Here is a 16,383-nt window from a genome sequence, read left to right on the forward strand (position 1 = left end):
TGGATGATTTTGTAAATTAGAAATTTCATTTCCTGTTTATGTTTGACTTATGTTAGCTGAATTAAATCCATTTCCATACATAGATTTATACTGACATTTAGCAGAAGTTACATTATAACATACTATACATTCTTGATGTATTTATCATTCACTAGTAATTATTGCATGATTGGACATACACTTTCCAGTAATACTTCTCTATAGATTTGTTTTCTGGGAAATAACTAGCAGGTATTTAGAATATACGTTCCCCCAAAGCCTTTAAATTACAGGTTATTTATTGTGTTAAATATTCTTATCATTAATTCTTTGACATACTGTTCTAATTGTGTACTTTTGGGTTGGATTGAGGCAATTTCCGAAAACATGATTTTGGAAAGTACTGTATGTATGCATGTAGGTGTAGATGCCTAAATATATGTAGCCTAGTTTTTTTATTCCATTGCTGCAATATGGAACTATTTTGGCTGTTATATTCCTTATTTGCAGCACTGTATAATATGCAGCAAAAGCAGATATAAATTTGGCATAGAGTTTTATTGGGTCACATGATGTCATTACTTGCTTCAAGAAGAAAGAAGCAGTATGGTGCATAAAATAAGCCAATCAGGTGTGGGCTGTTTAAGCTCAGCCTTGGATGAGTTCATTTTTAATGGGTCTGAAATTCTGTAAAGTGACAGGTAAAATCAGTTGGCTCATAGATCATTGATGGAGCTGCAGGAAGATAGATCAGATGCATCTCTCTCTCTCTCTCTCTCTCTCTCTCTCTCTCTCTCTCTCTCTCTCTCTCTCTCTCTGTGTGTGTGTGGGGGGGGAGAGAGAGAGAGAGAGAGAGAGAGAGAGAAGCTAAAAACTAAACTAATGGAAGCTATGCCATAGTTTTCAAATGAACATGGAAATAAAGTCATTTATATTTCTGTTGTGCATATACAAAATAATATACAAGAAGATACAAATAAACAAAGCTCTCTCATACCGTTAGATTCACAATTGTATGAGGGTTGCTAGCACCTCCTGAAACTCATGTAATACAATCTAAAATTTTGCTTTCTCATGCATTTGTGCAGATTAATGGCTAATTATATTATAGTGGTAGTTACAGGATCTGAAAATTAATCTAAAGTTCATCCAGAATGCTATCATCTTAAAACAAGTTTCATATAATTTACTTTTACTGCAAATCCATTGCATACAAACTGCTTAATATCGTGCCTGAAACTGCTGTCCAGTTTCCCAGTGAAAAAAGCCTTTTGTTTTACTGCCATATTCTCCAGTGCTTTCAATTTCTTTTGAACTTATTTGGGCAATGATTCCCTCTAATTTTATTTTAGGTTGGTGAAGGATGCCATTATTATTGTTGCTCTTCTGTTCTGCATTTCTCCACATTCTGCTACCAGTCTCAATTTACCAATCTCAGCTTGAAGAAGACCTCTTAAATAGAATTCCCATGAACTAGAAAGAAGAGAAAGCTCAGGAGAAACATGAAAGGGTTGTCATAGCATAATAGCACCTGAGAGCAGGAAAAAAAGCAATGGGTAGAAGCTCATCAAAGGGAGGTTCAACCTGGAAATAAGGAGGAATTTCCCTACAGTGAGAATGAACAGCTTGTCCCCCAGAATTGTGGGTGCTCCATCATTGGAGGTTTTCAAGAAAATATTGGACAATGATTTATCCCACATGGTATAAGGACTACTGCCTTGGGCAGGGGATGGACTAGAAAATTTCCAAGGCCCCTTCCAGCCTATGATTCTATGATTCTATCTTGTATATATTATCTTGTAAATAAGGTAAGTGGAAAACCAAGTATACCTTGTCTATGAAAATAGTAATTAGCTATTTTTCTCTTTTAATTGATTGATTGATTGATTGAATGAATGAATAACAAATTAATTCCCATAAACAATACTGAAATTACTCACCATAACTCTACTAATTTCAAAATATTCGTAGTAGTGAGTAGGAATTCAGAAAAAAAAAATTTAGGTTTCCCTCATCTGTTCCTGAATAATTTTAAACTGGATGAATTCCAATTTAATTTTTTTCAAGAAGTTTTCCTTTCCAAACTTTCCAGTGGAACGGCAGGTATTGAGGTCCCAGCCTGCAAGCATGAACAGCTTTGCACAATGAGTGAGAAATGTAAGAATCACTTTGCATTCATTATGGAAGGGTAGCATATAACTATATGATACCAAATTGAATATGGTCTGACCTTGTTTTATTCACTTTCTTAAGATTCATGTTCATTAGGTTTCTCACAAGAAATCAGTTCTTACAAAGCATCATTTTAAATAAGTCTCTGAATTCTGAAATCTATGTCAGTATAGATATCATTTGCCTAGAATTTCTACAATGAAATTGTAGAATTTTACTAAGCTCAGTATCAAACAGTATATGCTGAATAATAATTTTCCTAATCGTCTACTTAAATTCAATGGAAGCTTTTCATCAGTGGCTCTAGAATACTTTTGAAGACTAAGTATAGTTATTTCATAATTGATTATATTTTTTCCTCAATTATATACATGTTTAAACCTATCAATTGTATCTAAACTAATGTTCTAGAGTAGACTATGGACAATAAAATGTGTAGTCCTTGTGCTCTCTGAGCTTGGTTGCTTGCTGCAGATGTTTCATTACCTAACCAGGTAATATCATCAGTGCTACTGAGTGTGGGGTTTTCTCCCTTTCATATACTGTATAGTTTCATATACTGTAACTTGCCCTGGCAGGATTGAAAGACAAGGATATTGAAAAACAACCTACACTAACCAAATTTTCTATTACAAAAGTGGCAACCCAAACTCCCACAAGAAGAGCTATATAAGAACATTATTCAGACAAGTACAAATATTTGGCATTATTGCTATTATTAAACTAGAGTTAAAACAGAGTTAAGATGAGTTTAAATCAACCTGCTGAAATAAAATTGAGTTTTATTATTTGACTGCCTTACCAGTTATCAGATTTTTCCTGCCAGTGTCTGCGTTTCAGTTGGGATTTTTAATACTGCTTCTTTGCAGTAGGCACAGAATGACATTAACATCATTTAAGAATTCCATTTTTCTATTTGTAAGGGCTTCCAATTATTGCAGATAACTTCTCATTGAAAGTTCTATGACAACCCACAACTGGAAAATGTGATCAAGAATCTGGTGAAATATGTCACTGCCACTTTTTCAGTGGCTTAACAAAGAAAACAGAAGAGATACATTGTTTATTGAAATGCAAGATGAGAAGAATAAAACCAAAAGACTGGAGTTTAAAACTAATTACAGGGCAAAAGGGATATTAAAGAATGTATTTATCTTGCTAATATTCTAATTTTCTTTAATTAAATTAAACCTTTTGATTTACTTAGCCATAGGATTGCGCTTGTGACTTTCATTACACATATAATGAATATTAAACAAGCTGCTAAATACCAAGATGGTTTATCTCAAAAAGATAAGGAACATAAATGAATTTTCAAATGCATAAAACAAATAGTATTATAAATATTTGGAAGTTTCCCATTGAAACATACCTATCAAAATATTATTCACATATTCATCCTGATTCAATTTTACTTCTGTATACTAGACAAGAGTTTCAGAGCAGCTTTCTGTTACATTATATAGTTGAGCAAAATGTGGATATGGCTGTAGTTACTACTGAAACTAATATAATATGAATGAATAATATCTGAATCTAAATGCACGTTCACATTTAGATATCATTTATGCACTACTGTACTTCCAATATATTGTAGGTGCAATCATTTATTGCTACTAGTGCCAAGCAAAACATTTGAAGGAGTGTTTTGCAAACATGTTAGCATGGGGAGAGCACCTGTCCTTGAAGGATTAAAGCAGATATATAGAGAAGACTCATCTCTTGCTTTGAAGGTTCTCCTCAACTATTTATATATCTATGAACGCAGAGGTATTTTACTGATGCTTCATGTAGAAGTGTTGTGTGTTTGTAGGCACATATAATTACTGGAAACAGCCTTCATAATAAATAAATAAGTTTCCAAAGAATGGAGAAAGTACTTTAATACTATTATTTTACATTAAAAAAATACTTGCAAAAGCTCCGTTAGACAACTGTATCAACTGACAGCTATGTATTTATAAAATTGTGTGTTATTAATCTCCACTTAAAGGATATATCAAACTTTGGCAATAGCTTGCAAGGCATTTTGTCCATAATTCAGGCTACCACATCCTTTTATTAGAAATTACCCTGCTACTTTGCTCCACCAGTTTTCTGTTCCAAGAAAGCAATAGCTTTTTGTTCTCTGGCTTACTCTGTGTATGTTTGTGTGTGTGTGTGCATGTATGCATAAATGCATGCACATATACACATACGTACATATACTTAATGTGTATATGGATACAGACATAAGCATATGTGAATATATAGAAAATTAATGGACCAAAATATATATGTATGAAAGCATGACCAACATTAAAATAAAGAAAAAAAATCTTACTGCTCTGTGGTCTCTAATGTATAAAAGTCCTGTAGTCCTGTAATAACACAGACATTATAATACTAGTCTATCATATAGAATTTTGCTGATTTGAAAATTCATAGAATTTTTTTAATTATTATTTTTATTTCTTTGAGTTATGTACTTTTCCTTTTTTTAAAAAAAAAAGTCCATTGGTATACTATTTAATCATTTTAATGTACTATGAAATTATGTTACTTTAAAACTAAAACTAGAACAGGAAAATGTATTTGGTAAATTTTTTCACAGTGAGTTAAGGATGCTCACACAATGACTTGTCCATTCTTGCCATCCAAAAATTGCAAGGCCTATATTGGCAATGGGGCAATTTGGTAAAGCACAAGTACAAATACAGCAAATAGAGATATTGGACTAGTATTGATTTAATAGGGATACAACTTTCTTCCTTGGTTGTTTTCCGCATTGTTATCATAGCCTGAATCTAAGCGTCTATGGCAGGGGTGTCAAACTGCTGGCCCACAGGCCGGATGCACTATAGCAAAACCGCACCCATCGCATTGCTGGCAATGGCAAAAAAGTCACGATACGTCACGACGCATCACATGACGTTGTGAGTTTGACTCCCCTGGTCTATGGGATCCTGTAATGCAATTAATGTATTATAGACATAGGAATTAGAAAAACTGTTTCTTTTTTAAAAATAGCAATACTAGAAAAGAAAAGAATGGTATTTTCTTTTCTTGATTATTTTTGCACTGAAAATCAAACTTCATGAAATTTGGTATAGCTCTAGACTTAACGTGGACTTGAACTCTTCTAATTGGATTCAACTGACCTTTGAATAATCAAAGCATAAAGAGGTATATTTCTGAATCACTGAAACAGAGTTGGTGGGGTTGCTAATTAAGAACTTGGATTAGATTGAACTGATGATCTACAACAGGAAAGGTTCTTTCCATTATGAAAACTCAGCAGCATTCCATTCAGACTGACTTATACTTTATGAGTATTTTCTCATAAAAAGATCTTTGCCAGCTAGCTGATGGTTTATATCAGTGGTTCTCAACCTTTTTAATGCTGTGACCCCCAACCGGTCATAAGTCGAGTACTACTCAACCGGTTGTAAGTCGAGGACTACTCAACTGGTGCAGCACCGTTTGCAGAATGGGACTTTTGGCGGGCTCAGCAGGGCAGAGACAGCCTGGACAATTCCTATTGGCTTTTGAAAGCCAATAGAATTAGACTCTATTCAAGAGAGTCTATTCTATTGGCTTTCAAAAGCCAATAGAATAAAAGGGAGTAGCACAGCTAAGGAAAAGGGGGAAAGAAAATGGTGGACTGCGTTGTTTGGCGACCCCCGTGAAATGGTCGTTCGACCCCAAATGGGGTCCCTACCCACAGGTTGAGAACCACTGGTTTATATTCTTACCTTTTAATTATTTATTTTAAAATATCTATTAAATTTGCAGGTTTAAAAGCTTTCAGTATGCTATCAATCAATCCCTGTTTGGTTATGTAGGCCAGAGATATCTTATTAGGTTAATCCAAATTTAATTTCATACATTACATTATGTGCGTATTACAATAAACTATATATGTATTTGTTGATATACATAAATATATGTATTTGTTGATATAGTTTATTATTAATTGGTGTTAGTCACTGATCATTTTGCAATAATTGTGCAGTAATATGTGAGCTTTGCTTGTTATATGTTAAATAAATGATTGACAGCAGACCAAGTGTTAAATGGTTAATTCAAGAAAGTCAGAGAGTTGTTTAAGATCATCTACCTCTTTAATGCAGCTTTTTACCAGATTATCCTAGCAAAATATTGAAATAGAAGGAACCTGCTCTTTCATATTGAACACTCTTCAATTTTATTGTTAGCTTGTAACATATTGCTATGGTGATGCAGCAATAACTATTCTTGGAGTGAAAAAAAAGTTGCCTGATTTAATTATCTACAATCCATATTTATGGCTGTTTTCAGGGTCCTACAGTCACATGACTGATATTTATGATATTTTTTGCTGGACACCAGTATTGGGCCAGATATCAGCCCATTGCAGACTTAACAACTACGGCTGTGGCTTAATGGCTGCAGAGTTGCTTAATGACCACTGGAAAAAAAAAGTCATAAAATTGGGTTAGGCACCCACTGAACAACTGCCACAACATATAGCCACAATTCCAAACTCAGTTCCAGTTATAAGTGGAAGAGTACCTCTAATTAGTGGATAGGAATGTTTATTTATTTATTAAATTTATATGTCACCCATCTCTGTCAATTAACTCTGGATGGCTTACAACATCATAAAATCAAGTACAAAATGTTAAACGATTAAACCATTAAACTACTAAATGTTCATCATAAATGAGGAAAGCAGACAGATTATGGGATTAAATCAGGAAGTAGGAACATTCTATTGGGTTTTCCAACACTTGTTTCCAATTATCAGCACTGGCTTCTTCATCAAGCTGCTTTGGCTAATAGTACAGTCAAAAGCACTGTAATGAGCTCACCTTTTCTAGTGACAGCAAAATATTTTTTTGTGTGTACTAAAAGAAGAAAGGAGTAAGACATCATCTTTTATGAAGAGTTTCCAGATAATATTAGAATGTCATTAACAGTGAATATAGTTAATGTGTAACCAATTTAAGCTTGTAACGAAATTATTCAATCCTACCATGTAAACTGTGATATAAAGCCTAATTTTGGAAATCAAATTAGTTACAGAAATTTGATTGATCTTATTTAATTTTCATTTGGCTTGACTATCAAATTCAGCAAAGAACATTTTCACTTTGGAAATAATTAAATAAATTTAATTACTAAATAAATATATGTTCTTTTATTCAGCCTGTCATTCATTCCTGCTTAGGCATCTTTCAAGATAGTGGGTTACAGTATAATACAGTATATTTTATCTGGTTAAAATACATGTAATTTTAAATATTTGCAACTTTAATTATATAATTATACCAATAAAAGCCAGACACAACCTTTCTTTCTTTCTTTTTAAAAAAACATTATCTTAAAATACTCATATGTTCTTTGAAAGTGAATTCTATAGGAAGGATCCATAACAAAAAAGTTCTATTTTTAGTTCTAGATGAAATATAACAAACAAAATATAATGAGCAGAAAATCACCATCATCTTGATATGATGATTATGCATTAAATACATACCGGTAATAATTATTTAAATGTAAATACAGAATAAAAATAGACTCATAAAATATTAATACAAAACTGGTTCAGTTCTGCAACATATTAAATCTAGCAGTGTTTTTCAACCTTGGCATCTTGAAGATACGTGGATTTCAATTCTCAGAATTCCCTAGCTTGAATGTTGATCAAGATCTTCTAGATTTAAACTCCATCTTCTCATTTTTACAATAGAAAGTTATTTCAGAAATGGATAATGAAGCCTTCTTTTGAATCTACTCTTTAACATCAAAAATATACATTTATTTCCATCTTTATAGAATAATATAGCAAATCCAAACATCAATAGAGCTAGAATTGTTTACAAAATATCCAAGTCCATATTTTTGGAAAGTAATTCACCACATTCAATACTATAGTTTTCTCCAGAGTTACATTAACATATGCAGTACCTTGAAGCCAAGAAACAGCCATGGATGCATATGACAAATAATTTGAGTCAAACAGCTTTTAAATGTCTTGCAGTCCCAAGACAAGGAACATGATAAGTATGGAGTTAAATTATTTCTAAATATTCTTTGATGAGACTTTCATGAGAAATGACAGTAAAGGTTATCCTATAAGCATGGAACAATATTTCTGGTTGATTAATTTGATCTCAGAATCATAAGAAGTATATTCCACATTTCTTAAAATGTAGATTCAATGCTTTTTCAAAACTGAATATTCCAGTGCCTCACTCCATGTATTACTTATATTACCAATATTAATATTCATCATGTTTTTAATATATATGGTTTTATTTCCAATTCAGACTCTCTTAAAACATCCAAGTATTTTGAGTAGCTCTCAAACTGCTAAAATATTCAGGCCATATTATTTTATTAATGCACATTTTGATGGTAAATTCTCTCAAGCAGATGATTCTGGTAAGTTATATTCAAAACACACAGCTCTCAAAATAATTAAAAAATAACCTTTATAATCAGTTGATTGAAGATATTAATCCCTTGCTCAGCCCAGGACTTCTAATAAGGGTTCCCTGCTCTTTTCAAATTGGGGTTATTCTATAATACCAATTTTTATATGATTCAGGATCAAAAATCTTCTTATTAATGTCCAAATATGTCTTATGGCTTAAAAGGGCAGCAAAAACAGCTCTCATTTTCTATAAGTTTATCCTTATAGATAAGATTTGCCAAGTTTCAAAGGAATCATACATTGGTTGTGTATAATATATATTCAAACAGGATGATATTCAAAGAAATTCTCATTCCATGGAAATATGGTCCTTAAAATAAAAGTCTAGTGACAAAACATCTGACTGATCTTATTAATGGAGAAATATGTTAAAATCTCTGAAGATCATTTTAAATCATGGCAGTTTATACATCTACCCATAACTGAGAGCATTTCATGGATGTTCTCACAAAATGGTTTTGGGGAAGGATGTTCTCATTCACAAAATAATTGCCACAATATGTGGGAAAATTACAAAATGGTTGCTTCTAGAAGCAAGACAGAGAAAAGTAATTTGTTTCTCTTTTAGCTAGAAGTCAAATGGAATTTGAATCCAAACATAAGGCCATTTTGGTGAACATAATAGTTTGTTGCTCCAGCATCTATTTAACATAAAAATAGATATATGGATAAGTTACCAAATGAAATGCTTTTGGTTATTCAGGTATTTGGATCTGATATACATTTGCAAGCATCATTATGGAATTTAAAATATTCACAGCCTACCTATTATTTTTTTCAAATTCCTTTTATTTCCAGTTCTATAGCATAACCTTTTAAGATATTCAGTAGTACAGTCAATAGCAGTAGTACTTAGATTTATATGCCGCTTCACAGTTCTTTACAGTCCTCTCTAAGCAATTTACAGAGTCAGCATATTGCCCCCTACAATCTGGATCCTCATTTGACCTTGGAAGGATGGAAATCTGAATCAATCTTGAGCTGGTGAGACTCGTACTGAACTGCTAGCAGTTGGCAGTCAGAAGAATTAGCCTGCAGTACTGCATTCGAACCACTGCACTGCCACAGCTGTTATAAACACTGGTTACTGATATTTGGGTTTCTCTATAGTCTTGTTAGAATTACTTCAAAATTTTGTAATGGACTGGATATTGGGCTTGGCAAATTGGGTTGCAGAGGGAAATCCCTATTCAGAAGGGATTCTTCTGTGAAATTCAGAAGAATCATAGACTGGTCAATAGCATTCAGATTCAATGGGATGCTCAGAATTCAAGAAGATAATATTTGTTTTGCTTCTTGGTCAAAAGGCAGAATAAAATATAAGTAATAATAGTAATATATGTTTCTATAAGTACCATTGTCCTGGCATTAGATTCAGTAAGGATTCTTTAAATAATCATGTCAACATGTGAAATAAGTAGAAATAAGAATTAGACACTACCTTACTTTAGCAAACAAAATATAAAATAATTAGAATATTTCCTTTTTAACTTAAGGGTCTCTCTCATACAGTATTATTTATCTGAAGAATGGCAAGTTGGGAAAGATGGCTGCCTACACCTGCAGTATAGTTAATTAGACTCTGCTTGCTTGTTTATTTTTAGCATTTTCTATTTTTTTTTTTTTAAAAAAAAAACCTATCGTGGCAGATTCACACAGTTTCCATAGTATAAGATACTGCTATAATTTATTGTTTCTTTGTTCAGGTCTAAAACATGAATTCCAACAAGATGAATTCATAGATTATTGGAAGGGGATAAAAGGTTTTTTATCTTACATAAAATCCTGGGTCCTATACATGGGAGTCTACCTGACACTTGCTTAAGTATTCTTTATTTTTATAATTAGATTATTTTATACCATTATCATATACAGAAGGCAACTTCATTTTGTAATACTCAGTAGGGGTGTAGTGTATAAAATATTTGATCTCTGTGAATTCAAGTGACGGTTAAACTGTTCAACACCAATATTGCAAGACAAAACCACTGTATTAAAAAAAGAGTTTTTGACTGCAAAAGAGCAAGAGAAAAAGGAACAGCTTTAAAACTTGCCAGCATTAGGGCCTGAGTAAGAAAGTAAGGCATTCTAGAAAATAGATACCAAGTCAGAGAAGTTTTACCTGCATGACTGTGTACAATCTATAGCATGGAAAGCAGAATATCCCCTCAAAATTGTAGGTATCAACTTGGGTTTGTTTTCCACAGAAGTCTGGGTTCTCCAAGAATTTCACAGGTTTTCATGAAAGGCTGAAGGTGAAAAAAAAAAAATCAAACCCAGGCAGGAGTATTTTCAATTTGCAATTTTCTTATGATACAGTGAAAAAAAAAAAAAGGGGGGGGGGCTTGCTGCTGACATTCAGAAGCCCAGTCTTCCAAGAGTTATTTATGCTCCATTTACCCATCCCTTTGCTTCTTGATTACAGTGTTGTTGTTTTTTTCTAGTAGTTTTCACACCCTGAAAACATATAAAACCCTTGGTATAGGAAGCTGTTATAATTGGAAAATAAGTCAGGAACAGGATGACCATTGTAAAAGGCATATGCTCTGCATCTACAGTAATTCCTGTAGTTTTCTTGACCAGACTTTCAAAAGTAGCTTCTTCCTAAGTCTGAAATAAGGTGATTCGCCCAAGGCTACCTAGCCTTTAGGCCTAAGGTGGGATCAGAATCCTGATTTCTAGCTTATATCAAGTAAATGAACAATATGATCCCTATCTCTAAGAGGGAAATTAAAATTGATTGCCCACCTGAAAATTATTTTAAAAATCTATACATGTACATAATTGAATTTTTCAATGACAAAGAAAGCTTTTATATACTACCCTAAAAAAAGCTATATTCATGATAATAATCATGGAAAGACACATAGAAAGATCCATCTTTCTAAAAGAGGATTTCAACTTGAAGAGAACTAAGAATGTTTGTTATTAATTTTTTTAAAATAGGAGCATCGTTTTTAAAGAAATTGTTTTAGAAATAAACTTTTCTTTTGTAGCCAAATATGTGATGATATTATAATACAGTATTATCAAGCTCTGAAGGATTGGGTTAGAATGAAAACAAACAAACAATAGAAATGAAAGTGGTGTAGAATGAAACTGAAAAGATAGAATGGGAAATGGTCATATATTGGTATGAGAAATGTTAATGAGAAATAAGAAAATAGAGCTGCATATTAAAGCATTTGTAAAATACAGCATGATGCCCAGAGGACAGAGAAAGAGAGATCAGTACAATTCTCTGATACTTAGGTTCTAAGAGGCTAATGGATTCTGTAACCTATAAAAATGAATAATTATTTGGTGATGCTGAAAATATCTAGAGCTATAAAATGTTAGAGTATACATATTCCCAAAGAAATGAGATATCAAGACTTGACAAATTTGTCAATAGCAACTTTTTAGTAGCATTCACAAGGTTAATTTCAGTTTCTGCTAGATTATTTTTAGATAATCCTTTGTTTCCTTTTAAACTATGTTTGGTTTTATCATAAGTAAAATACAAACATGAAAACAAACAAAATGATATATATATATATTGAAGGTCTTGGTGTATTCGGGTCTTTTCTCGTGTAAGTGTCAAGCCCCTAAAGGCTTGCCATACGAACAGGGACGGGGGAGCACGGATAACGACCTACCAACCCGGGAAACAGCTGAGCATTGCCCCGCCACGCCCCATGACTGCACCAGCCGAACGTCAACTGAGCAGACATCTCCGCGGGCTGCGCCACAGACGCCAGCGAAGCCTAAGGGAAGCCAGTCACCGACGGGGTCGGAGGACCATGAATGCCAGCTGCGCTTTACGGAAGGGAGGGCGATGGACGGGCCATCTGGGGCCGAAAGGACTGCACTCCGGCGGCCGGACCCAGCAAAGGGGGGTGGGGGGTTATCCTTTCGCAACCGGGACAGTAGGCAGGGTAAGATTGGCGGCGGGCAACTGACGCGCAGTTCGGGCGCACGGACAACGGGGGGTGGGGGGGAGTTCCGTCGGGGAAAGGGAAAGCACAGGGAAAGGGTGGAGCATTATTTCATTTGAATGCGGATGGTGGTTTGGAACCGGGGGCGGACCCAAAGGGTGGAGCACGCCAATATATGGCGGTGGGAGGTAACTAACACCAGTGCTGACTTTGTCTCACCTGCATAATAAAGTGCTTGTTGGGTGTCAGTGTGTGCCGGTCTTCTTTGCCTTCGCGCTACGGACGACATCGGATATTCTGACAAAAAGTCAGCACTCCACACTCTTCTAACGTTTCCCCAGCCTCCTGCTCCCACGTGCAGGCTCAGGTATGGCAGAGGGAACGCAGGGCCCCGCCCTGGCCGAGGGAGAGGTGGCGACCGACGGGGCTGCGGACGCGGTCCCGGCGGCGGAGGCGGCGCCAGCCCAGCCAGCGGTGCGGCCCAAACTGCTACTGTCTGCGGTCCCAGGACTCGACGTGGGGGAGGTAGGGGCCGCTAAGCCACAGGAGGAGTGGTGGCAAAGCCCGGCAGTAACGGGATTGCAAACCGAACAGTTAATAACGCCGAAGCCGAAGCCCAGTCTTTCGGGGTGGAGGGAGAGACGCGCCACCATGGAGGATGATGAAGACTGGAGCTACTCTACGGCCCCGGGCCAAGAGACCATGGATATATTGCGCCATCGGTTTGGCGAAGCAAGCTACAGGGGCGCCGCCGATGTGTGGCGATCGGAAGGGGATGCTGCGGGCCGCACCCCTTCATCTAGGTTCCGCCTGAGTAGTCCGCGGCTGCGGCTGCCTACTCCCACGGGTGGGTTGGGAACTCTGGGTCTCCCTTCAAGCAGGCTACCGGGCCAGGCGCACTCAGCTCAGCCGGACGGGCCCCGGGACGGGGCAAAAGGTTCAGCGAGGCCAGGGGGTGTGGAGCAGCAGGGCTTCACGGCCGGGTATCCGAACCTCGGGCCAGGCCAACCCCAGGGGCCGTGGGGGCCAGGCTATCCATGGGGGGTTCCTCCTATCCCGGTCACCTTTGATGGGAACCCCGACCACCTGGCAATGTTCTTAGGCCAGGCCATAAGTCATCTGGACCAGTTTGCACAGCTGTATGTATCCCAGTGGGCTATGGTCGGCGCCATTACCGCCGCCTTACGCGGGGAGGCGGCTGCATGGGCAGCCGACCTGTACAGCGACCATGCCCGAGAGTTGGGGAATGCGGGGCTGTTCTTGGACGCGCTGCATGGGAGGTTTGAGGATCCCACCCGGGCGCAGAGGGCCGAGGCAGACCTGCTGGCGCTTCACCAGGGGAACCGCCCGGTCGTCGAATACGTACGAGAGTTCCGGAAGTTAGCCGGCCGATTGCAGTCTTCATGGCCGGAGCGGATGTTGGTACACCAATTCAGAGCAGGCCTAGACTATGACCAACGGCAAGCCTGCGTGTACCGGGGTGTGGCCAACAGATTGAGAGACTGGTTTAGGGTGGTGGTCGAACTCGAGGCAGGCCTTAAGGCTGTATATCGAGGGATTGGGGACGTCCCGCGGCCGCGGCGTCTCGGAGAGAAGCCTCGTGAGGGAAGCCAGGACCAACAGCGGATAACGCCAAAACCACCCGGAGCGTCAAAAGAAGGCGGCTTCCGATGTTTCCGCTGCGACCAACCGGGCCATCGAGCAGCCGACTGCCCAGCACCCAGCCCCCGTAAGGGCGCAACAATTGGTAGAGCCACGCCCGTAAAGAAGACGACGGAAAGTTCGAGGGCGACTATTCAACAGCCAACCCCAGGGGCGAACAAGGGGTCTCCGGTCATGGCGGAGTCTACGGTTATGGCACGGTACCAGCTGGGAGACGAGGAGGACAACCCTGACGACGTATTGGCCGATCCAATGGTGAGTGACCCTATTAATCCATTTATCCTCCCTATAGTTCTCACGAGTCCGGTAACAGGGGTGCAGAAGGAGTGTCAAGCCTTGATCGATACGGGGTGCACGCGGTGTCTGATGAGTAGGAAGGTAGCGGTGGATAGTGGGTTCCGGATACATCCATTACCGCAACCAATACGGTTCGAACAGGTGGATGGGTCCCTGTTGGGAGGAGTCCCAGCAACCCACGTGACGGAACGGGTACGCATGGACCTAGGAGATCATTGGGAGGTCTTGCGATTCATTGTGGTGCCCACTTTGACGGAGACTGTCATATTAGGGTTGTCCTGGCTGGACAAATGGACCCCAACCATCTGGTGGGAGGGAGGGTACCGTAAGGTGCGTCTGGGGAGGGGCCCAATGCCAGAGACTGGCAGTAATGGAGGCCAGTTTCCTGAGGTTCCGGAGGTGACGGCGCAACTCCAGGAGGGGGAGGGGGAAGTAACATACCCTGAGGAATACAGGGATTTAGCAATGGTCTTCAGCGAGGAGGAGTGTAATCACCTGCCCCCTCACCGGTCAACGGATTGCGCCATAGAGTTATTGCCGGGGGTTAAACTCCCGAAACCAAGGATGTACGCTATGACATCACCAGAGGTGCAGGAACTCCGTAGATATATTGACCAGAATTTGGCGCGGGGGTTCATCCAGCCTGCTAGGTCACGAATAGCGGCCCCCGTACTGTTCAAGGAAAAAAAGGATGGGTCGTTGCGCTTATGTGTTGATTTCCGAGGGTTAAATGCAGTATGTGTTGAGCATGTATACCCCCTCCCCCTAATGAAGGATTTGTTAGCGCACCTGGGAACGGGACGTATATTTACCAAATTGGACTTACGGGAGGCTTACTATAGAGTACGAATCAAGGCTGGCGACGAGTGGAAAACGGCATTTAACTGTCCGTTGGGTAGCTTCCAGTTTCGCGTCATGCCGTTCGGGTTACGGGGGGCCCCGGCGGTGTTCATGCAGTTGATCAATCAGGTATTGCATGAACACCTATACCGCGGGGTACTCGTGTACCTAGATGATATTCTAATATACACCGCAACAAGGGAGGAGCATGTCAGTCTGGTGAGGCAGGTGCTACGGAAGTTATTGGAGGCACAACTTTATGTAAAGTTGTCTAAGTGCGAGTTCCACCGGGAGCGATTAGATTACCTGGGCTACCGTATATCGGGGAGCGGGGTAGAAATGGACCCGAGCAAGGTGCAAGCAGTACAGGAATGGCAAGCGCCCCAGACGAGACGCCAACTGCAAAGTTTTCTCGGATTCGCGAATTTTTATCGCCAGTTCATTCCGTTATTTGCCACCGTGGTGCATCCCCTCACGGAACTGCTACGGACAAGACACCTGGCGACGAGACCTCGCCCGAGCCAACGAATAGAGTGGACTATGAGTTGCCAAAAGGCATTTGAGACGCTGAAAACGTTATTTGCCAAAGAGCCCGTATTGCGCCACCCAGACCAGAGTGCTCCATTCGTAGTACAGGTGGACGCAAGTGATGTGGCAGTGGGGGCAGTGCTGTTGCAGAAGAACAGTGGGGGAGCATTGCAGCCATGTGCCTATACCTCGCGGAAGTTCACGACGGCCGAGCGTAGCTGGACCGTCTGGGAGAAGGAGGCCTTCGCGATCCGCTGGGCTCTAGCGACATGGAGGCATTTGTTAGAAGGGGCCAAGCAGCCGTTTGAGGTGTGGACAGACCACAAGAATTTAGAGGCGCTACAGACCCCGAGGCGCTTAGCCCCCAAACATGTCCGGTGGGCCCAATATTTCAACCGGTTTCGGTTCACACTGAGGTATGTGCCGGGAGGAAAAAACTTTCTGGCCGACGCATTGTCGCGGATGCCGCAGTACCATAGCAAGCGGGAGGAGGTCATACAAGCACTAGTGCCGCCTCCGCGGCATGAT

This window comes from Crotalus tigris, unplaced genomic scaffold (assembly GCF_016545835.1).
Source record: "Crotalus tigris isolate CLP2741 ecotype Arizona unplaced genomic scaffold, ASM1654583v1 scf7180000017952.28453644438:3035480, whole genome shotgun sequence".
Lineage (NCBI taxonomy): Eukaryota > Metazoa > Chordata > Lepidosauria > Squamata > Viperidae > Crotalus > Crotalus tigris.